This window comes from Solanum stenotomum, chromosome 6, assembly GCF_019186545.1.
Source record: "Solanum stenotomum isolate F172 chromosome 6, ASM1918654v1, whole genome shotgun sequence".
Taxonomy (NCBI): Eukaryota; Viridiplantae; Streptophyta; class Magnoliopsida; order Solanales; family Solanaceae; genus Solanum; species Solanum stenotomum.
The window spans coordinates 16,876,273-16,892,681 of NC_064287.1; positions in this window are offsets into that span (position 1 = coordinate 16,876,273).

The following is a 16,409-nucleotide window of genomic DNA, read 5'->3' on the forward strand; positions in this document are numbered from 1 at the left end:
CTACAACGTAATTTCTAACTATTCTCTCTAACGTTTTGCAGATATGGCCAAACAATCGACTAGAGAAAGGGAGAAAGGAATTGTGATCAGTGAAAATGCACCTCCACCCAGGGGTAAGGCCACCACAACTTCAAAAGGAAAGGGGAAGGGCAAAGCCCTCGAATTATCCGACGCAAGTTTTGACAACACATGTCTACACCACTGAGCCACCCACATATAACAGTGAGAGTGCGGGGTCTAACGAAGACTACCAAACAGAGGCAAGGAGGACTGAGTTACGATCCAAAGGGATACATGATCTATCTCGGATCAGAGATAGTCAATCCATCACTCCAACTCCTCCTGCTCCAGAGCAAGCATTAATGTTGGCACCTCCATTACAAGGCCCCCAACGTGGATCAATGAATAGATCAAAGGCGAAAGGTCTGAGAACTATCATTAAGGAGAAACAACTTTCCATAGATGGGGTTATTGATAGATATCCAGAGGTGATGGAGTGTCTAAAACACCACAAATTCCAAATTTTCACAAGACATCGCGGCTCTTACATACCAAGCTGGTTAGAGAGTTCTATGATGCATACAGTGTATTGGTACCTCAACGAAAAAGGCTAGTCTCATCTTTCAAAGCAGTTGACTACGTGGTTGTTAGAGGAAAGAGGGTAGCTTGTGAAAGTAAGGCCATCGACATAGCTTTGGGAATGTCCAATAAGATTAATGATCACTGCCAGCACTTGATCAGAACAAAGAAGCTGGATGCGATGAAAAAGTGGTTAGCTCCGCTAGTCTCAAATGATAATGCTCTGAAATGGTTAGCAGAAAGAGTTTCGATTGAGAAGAACGATCTGAACATAGCTGTACGATACTAGTTCGGATTCATCTTCAGCACAGTTATGCCATCACATAATGAATCAATTTTTCGCCTTGCTAAGGCAGCTTGTCTTGGATGCATCATGGAGAAAACTAGGACAAACCTCGGGATGATCATTGCCTCTGAGATCCATATGCGTGCAAAGTAGAGCCAAACATCTCTTTATTTCCCGGTATTAATCACTGAATTATGCAAAAGAGCTCGGGTGCCTAGAGATGCAAAGAAGGATATGGAATTAGCTGCCACCACCTCCACTAGTATCCGAAATATCAAAGCCGAATATCTTAAGAACCAAGCGAAAAAGAAATAGAAGGAAGCTGTGGCCACTAGATCTATACCCGCAGAGGCCTTTTTGCCTACTCCGGCCCCTGGGCCTTCAGGTATATCTAATACCATTACTGCTCCTTCTAACCCACCAGGTCCCTCTGGCGCTACATTACCACCCAGACCTATTGTTGTTGTTGTCTCCTGTGAGCCGATCACTCAGGCATCCTTGATCCAGATGGGACAACTCGCCCAATCTTCTAATTATCGGGATGCCAACATAGAAAGTTCCATTTCAGGCATGATTCAGGCTGCCCTTGATGATGCTGTAGAACCACTGAGCACCACTATTGATGCTCTAGAGGCAAGGATAGCAGTGTGTGAGCACGACCAAGGAGTCATAGAGGAGGTAATAGCCTTGAAGGCTGCCATTGCAGAATTGAAGAAAGATGTGGACTACCTAAAGTCCACCGATATATCCATGATCTTTGGAACATAGGAGATCCCAGACATGCCTAAAATGCCTCAGACTACCACAGAACATGGAGATGGAATGGAGTAGAAAGTCGATCCTGAATTAGAGGAAAAGACTGACAAAGAGTTGTATGAGGAAGCTGCAGAGGACGACATAACTGAAATTGAAGAAATCATGATAGATGTTGTTGTACAGGCTTCCTTGGTAAAAACTCCTACTTCTGGATCCAAAGAAGATGGTCCTTTTGGAAGCAACTCTGGGCACTGAAGCCCAGACAAACAAAGCGATCGATTAGCTAGGATCACCTCCTTACCTCCCTTTCTGTCTTCCATAAATTATCATGTCGGATATCTTGTCATCTGCATCTGAGGACAAATGCTTTTTATTTATGGTGGGGTGAGGCCCACCTTTTGTGTGCTATTTGTGACTCATGTTTTTTCTTATGCATTTGGGGCTTTGAGTTATTATCATGCTAAATACTGCTTTTATGTGGATGTTTTAGCTCATGGCTTCCTTTATTTTTATTTGCAAAATGATTTTGACCCTTTCAAAAAATTTTGAATTTTTCGCACATTTCTTCCACCTCTCATGTGTTGAACATGGTTGTTCTTTTGTAAAAAATTGAGTCTCAGTTTCGATCAATACCGATGACTTAAATAGTGCTTACAATCGAACGAACATAAATGTACGGCTATGATGAGGCCAAATGAAGTTGCATATACAATATGTGAACTCTTTGCATCTCGTTGTAATTAGCCATTTATCAAATTGATTCTCTTGTCATGACCGTTGCACACTAGCGAAAGTGTGTGGTCTTGTTTGACTCAAGTGTCTATGCCTTGTGTGATGAGCTTACTTTGAACCTTGCAGGAATAAACCTAGAATTTGCCCTGTTAGTCTGATTGATTTAGTAAGGTGTGCTCTTGAAATGATCTTAGGCAACTTTTGAAGAGTGTGAGCCAAATTTGACATATACCTCTTTTGTGGCCTACCCGTGAGCGTGTGAAACTCTCTTGAACACCCTTTGAGCCTTACCTTTCTTTGGAAGAACCTTGATGCACCCTAGACTTTACTTGACCCACTACCTATAATCCTTTTGATTTGTGGTTTAACAAATAATCAACTTAGGACAAAAGCCTAAGTTGGGGGTGTGGTGAAATGGAAAAGGAGAAGTCAAGAAGTGCAAGAAAAGTTCCCCTTAACCCATGGTGTTGCAGAACAATGGAAACCCTTCAAAATAAAAAAATAAAAAAAAGTTGAGGAATAAAGTACAAAATAAATCGGGTTTCCAAGCAATCCATGGAGGTGAATAAAAAGATGACTTAGAAGCACTAAAAAAAGAATTGATAAAGAAAAAGAAGGGAATGCCTTGAGAACACCACATCTCACGAGGATAAAAAGTCACTAAGCCTAAATGACTATACCTTTGCACTCAGGCCCATTACAAGCCTTAGAAAGACCTTTTTGATCTTGAGTGAGCAGAACTGAAGATTAATTGGAAAATAAGGGCAAACCTATGGGTGAAAACATGCATTGTGTTCCTCTTTTTGAGCGTGAGCGTTGCATCTGATTCTTGATCTTGAATTGATTAACCTCTGTGTGTGAATATGGAGTCATTCTTTATGTGAGGGCATTTAGATACTTTTTGATGAGCTTGAACTTGCACAAGTAGCAAGTATTGCGAACATAAGAATCTTTGGTATTGGTGTGTCACAATTTGAATCTTTGAGTGCACAATTGATCTTCGCAACAGTAATTTGAGTCTTGTTGTGTATATTCATGATTTATTCTTGTGTAGCACTATTTGAGACACCTTTTTGAACGTCTGGACTTGAGTTTGCTTAAGGACAAGCAAAAGTTTAAGTTGGGGTGTTGATGAGTCCACAAATTGGACTCATCTAGGTATATATTTTAATATAAATTGTGTCCTCGAATGCTTATTTTATCTCAATATCTAATAAAAATACTTAAGTTTCAGGTAGTTGAAGTTTTAGTGAAAGCATGGACACTTAGGCGCAAAAAGGAACAAAAAGGCTGAAAATAACGACGAAGCTGAAGCCTGAGCATCGCCAAGCATGCTTGACGATTCGCCGAAGGGACGCACTCTGCCCTTTGTTCCAGTACGCGAAGCCCTGAAGGAGCAGGATAAAAAAGGTGATGAAAGAAGCAGTCGGCGTTTCGCCAAATAGTTCCACGAAGCAGTACTATGTCACCCAATGACACAGAACACGATAATGTTGAAGGCTAGTGCAAGAAGGCGATGAACTACACCAAACGGTGAATCACCTAGTTAATCGGCGATTCCAACTAACCTCGTCGAGCGATCCGCCAGCACTATTTTCTGAAGTCTATAAATACTAAACTCTTTATTAATTTTAGGAGAGTCGAACCATTATTATAATTTTCACATTAGAATAGTACTTTTTCATATTTTTGCTTTAAATTTGAGAGGGTTTTGGAGACTTGAAGAAGAAGAGGGTTTCATCTTCTAGATTTGGAGTTGGGTCTCTTGGATTCTTCATTTTTGGCATGTAACAAGACTTAAATCTTCATATCCATTTGAATGCAAGCTCATTTAGGTATAAATTTCTATCTTTTGTTCATGTCTAGCTAAAACTCCCATATGTGTTGATATTATTGTTGGGTCTTGTTTGCTGATAGGTTAGATGTATTTTAATGGTGATTTCACCTAGTGGTTGTGGTTTAATTTAATGGGTTTGTAGTTGCAAATACAAAACCACCTATCTGTTTGCTCGAGAGAGAGGTCGCAAAACCAAGACCGCTAGACTGATGGCCTAAGGAGTGGGTCGACATGAGGTTCAGCCCGAGAGGGTGAGCCCTAGTCCCATATCCTAACACTTAGCTCGAGAGAGTGAGTGGGGTAAGGCGTAAGGTGGCCTTCATGCGGCAAATGGGGGTCCGAGAGAAACCCATTTGAAATGGGGTAGGTTGCCCGAGAGGGAACTTATTTCCATCTAATGCTTGAGAGGGAACTTATTTCCATCTAAAGCTTAGCCTAGTCACTATTAGCTTGCAAATTTCCTATCGAAAGCATGTACCCAACGATTGATATCAATTTATATTGCGGTCACACCCCAAGAACTTCTCCCCATACTTGCTCTCTCCTTTAAATTTTGTTGTTTTTATTACACTTGTGACAAACCCCCATTTGATATTTGACATTTTTGCGTCACCCCCTTTAATTTACTATGTTTTTACTCGTTAATGTCTTTAGCTATGACTAATTAGAACTAAATTTTATTTTTCTATTAATTCTCAAAACCACTCCCTTGGGACACGACCCCAACCCTAGGTTGGGTTACTATATATCGACGATCGTAGACACTCGTACCGTAGGTTAGTGTCGTTGGTCACGATAAGCATCACCTACCACAGAGAAATCATACATAAATACCTCAATAGTGTCCTCCACCATATCTGAAAAAATATAGACACTATGCAACATAGGAAGGTCGCTGGAGCATTACACAACCCGAATGACATCCGTTTAAAGTCGAAAGTCCCATTAGGACAAGTGAAGGTGGTCTTTTCTTGGTCTTCTGGAGCAATGGAGATCTGATTGTAGTCCGAATAACCATCAAGAAAATAATACCAACCCTTACCAGCAAGGCGGTCCAACATCTGATCAATGAACAACATAAGGAAGTGGTCCTTTTCTATCCAAGTATTTAATTTCTGATAGTCAATGCATACTCTCCATCCATTCACTAGTTGCATCGGTACAAGCTCGTTTTTCGCACAGGAACCACAGTAATCCCACCTTTCTTAGGAATACACTGAACAAGACAAACCTAACTACTATCTACAATGGGATATATCACTCCAACATCTAACCATTTGATGATTTTCTTTTTCACTACCTCTTGGATAGGCGGATTTAGTCTCCTTTGGTGCTCGATACTAGGCTTGTGGTCCAGAATGAGTTGGATTTTATGAGAACAAATGTCAGGAGGAATCCCAATAATGTCTGCAATCGTCCAACCAATAGCCCGCTTGAACCTCTTCAACACAAAAACCAATGCCTCAACTTGCACCTCACTCAAATCGGCTGCAATGATGACCAATAAAGTACCATCTCTCCCCAAGAGTGCATACCTCAAATACGATGGTAGATCCCTGAGCTCAAATTTTGGAGCCTCTTCAACAAACGGTTTTACAGGTGGAGAGTCACGATTATTCATATCTAACTCCAATTTCTTCGGTTTGGAACAGAATTCGAACCTATCAAGTGAGGAAACCAATTCATCATAGTCTTCAATACCATCTCCCTCAAAATTCATCATTACTGTTGCAAATGCATTAACACCCAACCTCTTTTCAATAGACACATCAGAACCTCGCTCCACAATATGATTCACCATTGATACTGACTTGAGATCGCTTTCCTGCTTCATAGACCTACAGACATTGAAAGTTACCTCTTTATTATTCAATCAAAACTTCATCTTCTCTCTCTCCATATCGACCAAGGCACACCCAGTGGCAAGAAATGGTCTCCCCAGGATGATGGAACCTCAAAATCAACCTCACAGTCAAGTATCACAAAATCCGCTTGAAAAATAAATGACTCCACTTTCACAAGTAAATCTTGGAGAAAACCAATGGGCTTCTTCACAGTTCGATCGGCCAGCCATTAGTAATCGCATCACAGTCGGTTTTGGAGCCCCTAAACCCAACTTCTTGTAAATAGACAATGGCATCGGATTAATACTAGCACCCAAATCACACAACGCCTTCGCAAAATGCAACAACCCAATGGTACAAGGAATAGTGAAAGCACGAGGATCCTTTTTTTTCAGCACAAGCAACCTAGTAGCAATAGCACTGCAATGTTGCAACCCATCATCATCTTCAAAACTGACGACACTCTTCTTAGTCACCAAATCTTTCATAATTTTCACATACCCAGACATTTGCTCCAAAGCTTCTATCAACGGAATATTGATGGAAAGTTGTTTCAACATAGTAATAAACCTGCGGTATTTTCCTTCTTCATTCTTCTTTACCAACCTCTGTGGGAATGGAGGTGGAGGTCTAAGCATGGAACAACTTTTTGGGTTAGCTCCGCGTCCTTCGCTGTAGCATTCTTGGACTCTAGTAACCTCAATCTCATCATCATATTTTTCAACCACAATTTCAACCTCAGACGACATAGGTGGATCAATGGTCTGTTTACCCCCTCGAGTAGTGAATGCCATACATAGCCCATCATTCTTCAGATTTGGGATGGTGTTGCTAGAAAGTGTGTCAGGCTGTATGCATGTTCTTTAGGAAATTGATGAAAATTATTTAAGTTACTTTGAGAGGAAAGCATCCATATTGTTGTTTTTGTGAAAGGATTTCTCACATACACATGACAACATGAGTGTAAAAAGGTTTTCTCACATAAAATATTCTTAGAGTTGTAAGGTTTTCTCAATTAAAATTTGAATCAAGATTTGGGAGATATTCTAATTAAATCTAGCTTAGATTGGCTACTTGATATGTCTTCCATGGATGAAAAGGCAAGTGGCGATTACCCATGCCTCTGAATGAAAAGACAAGTTAAGATAATGACTATTTTGTAGGATTTACGCTTAACACAGAGATGATATTGAGATAGAAGCTCTCCTGTAACTTAAGGTTGTGTTTCTAATAGAATTCTCCTTATCCCATACATATGTGCCCCCATAGGATGATTGTATTATATAGACATTAGCTACTGGATCCTTATAAGCTAGATGTTCATGGTCTTACCTTGGCAAGTAGGACACCCCTTTTCATCGTAGGGTAGACAAAATATTCCATGTTATACCTCACATGGTTTCTATGCCAGTTAAAGGTTAATCTCCCATAATATTAAACTAAGGTTACTTCTAGAAGTATCTCACGAATGTTTTAAAGATTTTAGCTCGCATTTACCATGTTTTATGATTTATGTTTTCTAACCCTTTTACCTCGTGATTTAGCTTGGTCATTGCATGTCATGAAAAGTCCTTTTAGCATGATTTCATATCTTTTATGCATTGCTTTCATTCTTGGTACATTCTTTGCACTAACACATACTCTTTCCTACATTCTTTAAAAATGTAGGGTTTGACGCTCTGATATTGCATCCCCATTGCCAGAAATCACTTTAGCTATTTTAGGAGGTGGTGAGTCGTGGTGTTCTTAGGACCGAACCTTTTATTGCTTATTGTCTTTACTTTTCAGATATTGTATGTGATGCATGTCTTACGTCCCAAACACGCTTGATGTAATAGATGGCTTTGAGACTATTTAAACTTCTGCATCATTTTTGACAAACTCTCAATGATATAAAATGCCTTTGAAATTCTTAAACTCTATTGTTATGTATGATATATGCTAAGTGGATTTTATATGGCCTCTCACGGTTTTATACGTCATGTCCGTCTAGGGTCTACTTTGGGTCATGACAAACATGGTATTCAGAGCACAAGGTTTAGAAAGATCCTACAATGTCTCATAAGCCACGTCAAGTAGAGTCTAGCTCATGACTGTGAAGCGTGCCACATTTATGAATAAGAAGTTATAATATCATTAGGAAACTCCAGTTCTGTCATTACTCTAAGTTGTGCGATAAAGTGTAACCCTATATGTACTTTCTCCTAATTTTGATTTGATGATTTTCAGGATATGGCCCTTCGAAGGAGCTTTCATTATGAGGATTGCAAATGTGAATATGGAACAAGAAGCTCCTCAAGTTTCGATCGTCCTTTTGGGTGAGCAAGTGACTATGCAGATTTTAGGGCTTTTTTTCAAGTGTTGGCACAATTCATGATGACTCAAGCCAATAGGGAGGCTGTGGTCCCCGTGAACTCGAATATGGGTATAGCAACAACTAGAGTGACATACTCCACTAGAATAAATTCTTTGAAGTTTCATGGTTCTGACGTTGAGGAAGATTCTCAAGAATTTATTGACGAAGTGTATAAAGTGTTGCTGAGCATGGGAGTGACGCCGGTGGAAAAGGTGGAATTGGTCTCTTATCTACTCAAGGGTGTTGCTTAATTTTAATTCAACCAATGGAAGGAAGAGAGGGTGGCTAAGTGGGTCCTCCTAATTGGGAAAAGCTTAAGGTTGCTTTCCTTGATAGGTTCTTTCCCCTTGATATGAGGGAGGCAAATGTACTTGAATTCAACAACCTTCGTCAATGAAACATGAGCGTGAAGTAATATATTTTGAAGTTCACACAATTGTCTGAGTATACTCCTACTATGATTGCCGACTCTTGGGCAAGGATGAGTAAGTTTGTTTTGGGCATGTCGGGGATGGTGGTTAAGGAATGTCGTACTGCCATGGTTATTAATGATATGAACATTTCTCATCTTATGGTTCATTCTCAAAAAATATAATAGGAGAAACTTAGGGGGAGATCTAGGAAGACAAAGAATGAAAGGACCGGTGATGGTAACTTCTAACTTTCAAGATTGGATGGACGTGGTCGTTAACTTTTGACAAAGGTTTTCCGGTAAGGGTTCCTCCAATGATCCTCCTAAGTTCAACAAATATAAGGTGTCTAACCCTAAGCCTCAAGGAGGGAATAGTGGTGGATCTTCATTGTCTTCTTATGCTAAGTGTTGAAGGAAGCATAATGGTATGTGCTTAGTCGTCACAAATTGTTGCTTCCGTTGTTGTAAGAGTTATCATAAAATAAGGGATTTTCCATCGCTAAGGGATAAGGGAAGAGAGGGTAAGCAAACTCCGCCTAGTGGTTCAAGTTTAGTGCTCCAAAGCAAAATAGGTTTTATGCACTCTAGACTCCTCATGAGCAAGAGAGTTCTTCCATTGTAGTTACCGGTATGTTGAAAGTCTTTCATATTTATGTTTATGCTTTGCTTGATCCTGGTGCTACCTTGTTGTTTGTGACGCCATATGTGGCCATAAGATTTGATATTCTTCTGATGTATTGTTAGATCCCTTTTATGTCTCTACTTCCATTGGTGAATCTATTATGGCTAAGAAAGTCTATAGAAAGTGTCATGTCTCCTTATCTCATAGAGTAACTCATGTTGATCTTATAGAGATAGATATGTTAGATTTTGATGTTATCCTTGGTATCGATTGACTACATTCATGTTATGCTTTTCTTGATTGTAGAACCTGAGTTGACAAATTCCACTTTCTAGATGAACCCATTCTAGAGTGGGAAGAGGGAAACTATATGCCTAAGGGTCAGTTTGTTTCTTGTCTTAAGGCTAGAAAAATGATTTCTAATGGTTTCATATACCATCTTGTTAGGACTAGGGATATGGATTTTGAAGTCCCTACTCTTGATTTAGTCCCATCGTTAATGAGTTCCTAGGAGTGTTTTCCGATGATCTACCAGGTGTTCCTCCCGAAAGGGAAATAGGTTTCGCTATTAACCTATCTCAAATATGCAACCTATCTCTATTCCTTCTAATTGTATGGATCCAGCAGAACGCAAGGACTTAAAGGATCAATTGAAGGATTTGTTGGATAAGAGTTTCATTCGATCGAGTATCTCTCCATGGGGTGCTCCAGTTTTATTTATTCGAAAGAAAGATGGTTCGCTTTGTATGTGCATTGACTACTGGAAATTGAACAAAGTTACTGTTAAGAACAAATATCCTCTCTGAAGGATAGATGATTTGTTTGATAAACTACAAGGAGCAAATTACTTCTCCAAGATTGACCTCCGCTTCGATTATCACCAATTGAGGGTGAACGAGAATGACATTCCAAAAATGGCTTTTCTAAATCGATATGGTCATTATATGTTTCTGGTAATGTTGTTTCGTTTGACCAATGCTTCGGCCAAATTTACGAATTTTATGAATATACAAAAAAAACCCAAATTGCTAACAGATTTTCCTAACAACTTAAGTTGGTTAGTATTTTACTAACAAATTACCAACATATTTCTAAAGGAATTATATTTGAAATCTTAACAACGAAATTATTAACAGATTACCAACTAAGTATTTTAGTTGGTAAATACAGCGGGAAAAAATGGCGCCAAATTTAGCAACTTTCTATCAATGGATTACCAACTGAAATATTACTAACACACATCTTTTGTTGGTAATATTACCAACGAAGTATATATTAGTTGGTAAATATGACAAAAAATTTGGTTATATAATTTATCAACAGATTACCAATGAATTACTAACAAACCATTTACCAACGACAATATTTTGTTCCTAAATTACCAACCAAATATAAATGTGTTTGTAAATTAGTAATGAAATGTAATTTGTTGGTAAACTTGCCAACAAATATCTAATCAATTGAAAATTTTGCCAACGAATGAAATTGTAGTTTGTAAATTACTAACATAATTAAAATAGTTGGTAATATACCAATCGATCATTAATCCATTGGTAATATTTACCAATATATTAAGTTTTAGTTGGTATATTACACATGAATGTTTAGTAGTAACTATTATCATCTGTGATAAAATTTATTGGTAAATTATTAAATTACTAACAAATACTTGAATAGTTGGTAAATTTACCAATTGAGAAGTTAAATTGTTTGGTAAATCATAGTGTTGAAACAAAAGTAAATTTAATGATGTAATACTTAATTAATATTTTCTCTCTAATTTAAGCTAACGTGATATTTTAAGTTTTGGCAGAAATTTGACTTTGGCCAATATTTTTGGTAAACGTGCTCAGATAAGAATTATGTCAGCACAGTTAGCTCCAGAAGGTCATTTTTAGCCTTATTGGATGGTTGGGTGGGGTTTTGAGGCTTTTATATTCAGTTTTTGCCGCTAGGCGTTTTTATCTTTTAAGGTTTAGCCATAATTTGACTTTGGTCAATATTTTCGGTAAATATCCTCAGATTAGAATTTTTTCACTGTGATTAGCTTTGGAACATCATTTTTTATCTAATAGGAAGGTTGGTTCGAATTTTGAAGCTTCTGTTTTCAGTTTGTGTCGTTACGTGTTTTAAATCTTATGTTTTGGCCAAAATTCGACTTTGGTCTATATTTTTGGTAAACATGCTCGAATGAGAATTCCGTCAGCACGGTTTGCTCCGATAGATCATTGGCCATCTGGTAGGATAGTTGGTTCGGGTTTTGAGACTTTCATTTTCAGTTTGTGCCGTTATGCGTTTTAACTTTAAGTTTTGGCCAAAATTTTAATTTGGTTAATATTTTTGGTAAACATGCGCTAATTAGAATTTTGTCAACACTGTTAGCTCCAGAAGGTCATTTTTGGTCTAATAGGCTGGATGATTTGGGTTTTGAGGCTTTCACTTTCAATTTGTGTTTTTAGACGTTTTAATTTTTATGTTTTTGAAAAAAATTGAATTTGGTCAATATTTTTGATAAATGTGCTAAGATGAGAATTTTGTCAGTGCGGTTAGCTCTAGAAGGTTATTTTTTTATCTATAAGGATGGTGGTTCGGGTTTTGATGCTTTCATTTTCAGTTTGTGCCGTTAGACGTTTTAACTTTTAAGTTTTCGCCAAAATTTATCATTGGTCTATATATCTAGTAAATGTGTTCAGATGATAATTCTGTCAGCACGGTTGGCTCTGGAAGGTCTTTTTTTGTCTAATAAAATGGTTGGTTTGGATTTTGAGGGTTTCATTTTCAGTTTGTGCCGTTAGGCATTCTAACCTTTAAGTTTTGGCAAAAATTCAAATTTGGTCAATATTTTGGTAAACTTGCTAAGATTAGAATTTTATCAGCATGCTTAAATCTAGAAGGTCATCTTTGGTCTAGTAGGATGGTTTATTCAGGTTTTGAGGCTTTCATTTTCAGTTTGTGTTGTAAGTCGTTTAAACTTTTAGTTTTGGCCATACTATGAATTTCATCAATATTTTGATAAACGTGCTCAAATTAGAATTTCGTATGCACTGTTAGCTCCAGAAGATCACTTTTTATCTAGTAGGATGGTTGGTTAGGGTTTTGAGTCTTTCAATTTCATTTTGTGCCGTTATACTTTTTAACTTTTAAGTTTTGACCAAAATTTGACTTTTGGAAATATTTTTAATAAATGTGCTCAGATTTAAAAAATTTCAATGCGGTTAGCTCTAGAAGGTCATTTTTGGTCTAATAGGATAGTTGGTTTGTATTTTGAGTCTTTCCTTTTTAATTTGTGCCGTTAGACATTTAAACTTTTAAGTTTTGGCCAAAATTTGACTTTGGTCAATATTATTGGTAAACGTGCTTTGATGAGAATTTTGTCAGCGTGTTTAGCTCTGGAAGGTTATATTTGATCTAATAAGTTAGTTGGCTAGGGTTTTGAGGCTTTTAATTTTAGTTTGTGCCGTTAGCCATTTTAACTTTTATATTTTGGCCAAAATTTGAATTTAATCAATATTTTTGGTAAACATGCTTAGATAGAATTTTGTCAGCACGACTAGCTCCCGAAGGTCATTTTTGTTCTATTAGGATGGTTGGTTCGTGTTGTGAGGCTTTCATTTTCAATTTGTGCCGTTAGGCGTTTTAATTTTTAAGTTTTGGTTATCGGTTTGAAGTATTTACAAACCGAAAACCGATAAACCGAACCAATAACACCTAAAACCGAACTGAATCGACCGATGCGCACCCCTACCAACACAAGGGCAATTCTTTACTTTAATGTATAATTCTGTCTTTTAGTATGCTATATTACTATATATTAGAAGAGTTTAGGATTTACTACCAGTGTTCCAATTAAATCATTACAAATGTCCAATATTTATTATATAAAATATATAAGTGGGCCCCACCTCCTTCCACTTAAATAATATTTTTCAACCTTATCATGGTAAAAGTTGAATTTATTATCCTTTTCATTTAATTTTATATGATATTATTTTTTCTATAAAATCATTATATATGTTTTAATAATTTAAATTTCAAAAACATTATAATTTAACTTTAAAGATTTTATTTTATCAAAATCTTGTACATTGAAATATATAGTTATGAATTTAAAATATTTTTAAAATCATATAAAAATTTCAATAACTTCTCAAATTCCATAATATGACATAAATTTTAAAAAAAAGTGTTATAAATCATAATAAATAGTACAATATTTTAACTACTTTAAAAGTATTATAAATTGTAATAAATAATACAACAATTTAAATTACTTATTACTTAAAATTTAACGACTTAAAAATATTTTTTTAAATGTATTAAAATTTTGGTTAATTGTCAAAACTTTACATGTGCCACATAAATTGGGACATGGAGAGTCACACATATTTTTTTTTAAAAAATTACATTAAAAGTATTCTATCAATTAACAACATATATTGTTTGAAATTGACGGAAAAAAAAATATAAATTACAATAATTAATAAAATAATCTCTCGACTCCAACAAATCTATCAATTAATGCCACATTAATTGGGACATGGCAAATAACATATATTATTAAAAAATTAGGTTCAAAATGTACAATAAAATACAATAATTAACAACTTAATATATTAAAGAGACATATAAAAAATACTTAATATTTGAAATTCTGCGTGTGCCACATAAATTAGAACAAACAGAATAATAAATATTTTTTTCAAAATTATGTTTAAAAAAAGTACTACAAATCACAATAGCTAAAAATTTAAAATATTTTTAAAATCATATAAAAATTTCAATAACTTCTCAAATTCCATAATATGACATAAATTAAAATAATAAAAAATATGTATATTGGGCCCCGTGTTGGCACGGGGTCCTATATCTAGTTGTCTGTACAATTTGCTTGAAAGTTGAGCACTTCATAATGTCTTTTCTAAAAAAAATAAAAATTCCATTCTCTTTGTATTGATAAATTGTACTCCCTCCGTCCCTATTTACTTGTTCATATTTCCTTTTTTAGATGTCCCTATTTACTTGTCCATTTTGACAAATCAAGAAAAGACAAAAAAAAAATTCCTATTATACCCTCATTTAAACTTCTTGAAAATTTAAACTTCCCCCAACATTGATTAGTTATCTTGAATAAATTTATTTTGGAATCATAATTAATAAGGGCAAAATTGTAACTTCACTATGTTAATCATTGTTACCTTAATATGTGTGTCATTTCTAAAGTGGACAACTAAATAGGGACGGAGGGAGTACTACTTTTTGAAAGTCTAATTTCTCCCTTCTTTTGCATTTTCTTACAATCTTACAATCTTACAATACACTGGTACATTTGAGTAAATATACTGATTATTGAGCCTTTTTTAATGCCTAAAAAGGCATAAAAGTTGTTGATGTAATGAATTAACCAGACCCACTCTATTGTTAAAAAAAAATGAAGTAATACGTTATTTACGCTTTCTTTGGTTATATTTGAGCATGTAAAATAAAATAAACTAATACTAAATTTTAGATATTTCACATTTTATTACCTAAGTTTAAATTTTTACTAATAATAATACACTTTCAATATTGTTCATTAGTACTAAATATTTTAAAATAATATAAAAATTTGTCCGACTCTCAAAATTCTATTAATGTTACATTAATTGGAACAAAAAGAATAACATATCTTATTTAAAAATTACGTAAAAAAGTACTATAAATCTCAATAATTAACGATTTTAAATATTTAAATTTAATTGACTATCCAAACTCTATTTATGCTACATAAATTGGGATAAAGAAAGTAACATATATTATTTGAAAATGACGTAAAAAGTATTATAAGTCACAATAATTAATAAATTACTTTTAAAAAGTATATATAAATATCTGGCTGACTCTCAAATTTCGTAACTTCATTTTAAAAAAAATATATAAATATTTGGCTGACTCTCCAAATTTCGTCTATGTCGTATAAATTGAGACATATAAAGTAACAAATACTAAGTCTGTGCTAGCATGAACTCATGTATCTAGACAAGGATAATTTGTTCATTCATTTTGTACTCTTTTATTTTAATTTGTTTATTTTAATTAACATTTAAAATATTTTTAAAAACTATATAAAAATTTGAATAACTTTTCAAATTCCATCCCTATCACATATAACGATAAAAAATTGACAGATTTTTTTTTTCTTAATATGTGTGCATTGTCTCACAAATTCAATTAATATGGAATAGAGAGAGTAATAATTATTTATTTGATTTTTCATTTTTAATCAAAATACGAACTTGCTTCATCGATGATTAGGATGGTTGTTTATTTTATTTCCATATTTACATCAAATTAACAGAAAAACTAAAATTGTTAGTCAATAATCCATGAAATGCTCTAATAATAGTATTATTCCTTTAATCTATCTGTAAACGTGCCCTTCATTAAAACATTATCATTGTGGACAAGAGAATAGTTTTGGAGTTAGTAAACAACTAATAATATAATAAATTACTCAACAGTAGGAGCACTAGATCTCCTACTAGATCTGAGAAAACAGTAACTTTAAGCAGGAAATATAAACAAATCAATTATTTTAATGTGCCACACAAACCCCACAAATTAAAACAACTAGACTATACCATATAATTAATTGTATTTTTTTTTATAATTAAATAAATAATAATAAAATGATGATATTATACTAGAAAATATGTTTTTCTATAATTTGTCGGTCACAACTAGGGGTGGCAGGGGGACCGGGTCGGCCCGCCCCGGCCCACGACCGGTCCGAGAACCGGCCCGCTGGACCCGGTCCCATTTGAATATGGGGGGATGGGTCTTTCGGGATTAGGGGACCGGTACCGGTCCGGTTCACCCGTTGGTCCCGGTCGACCCGGCCGGTTCGCGGGATCCCCTAACAAATTTTTTTTTTTTTTTTTTTTAAATTCTATCCGTTGGGCAACGGCTAGTGGGCCCCCCCAACGGATATTTTGGCAGTTTTTTCCCC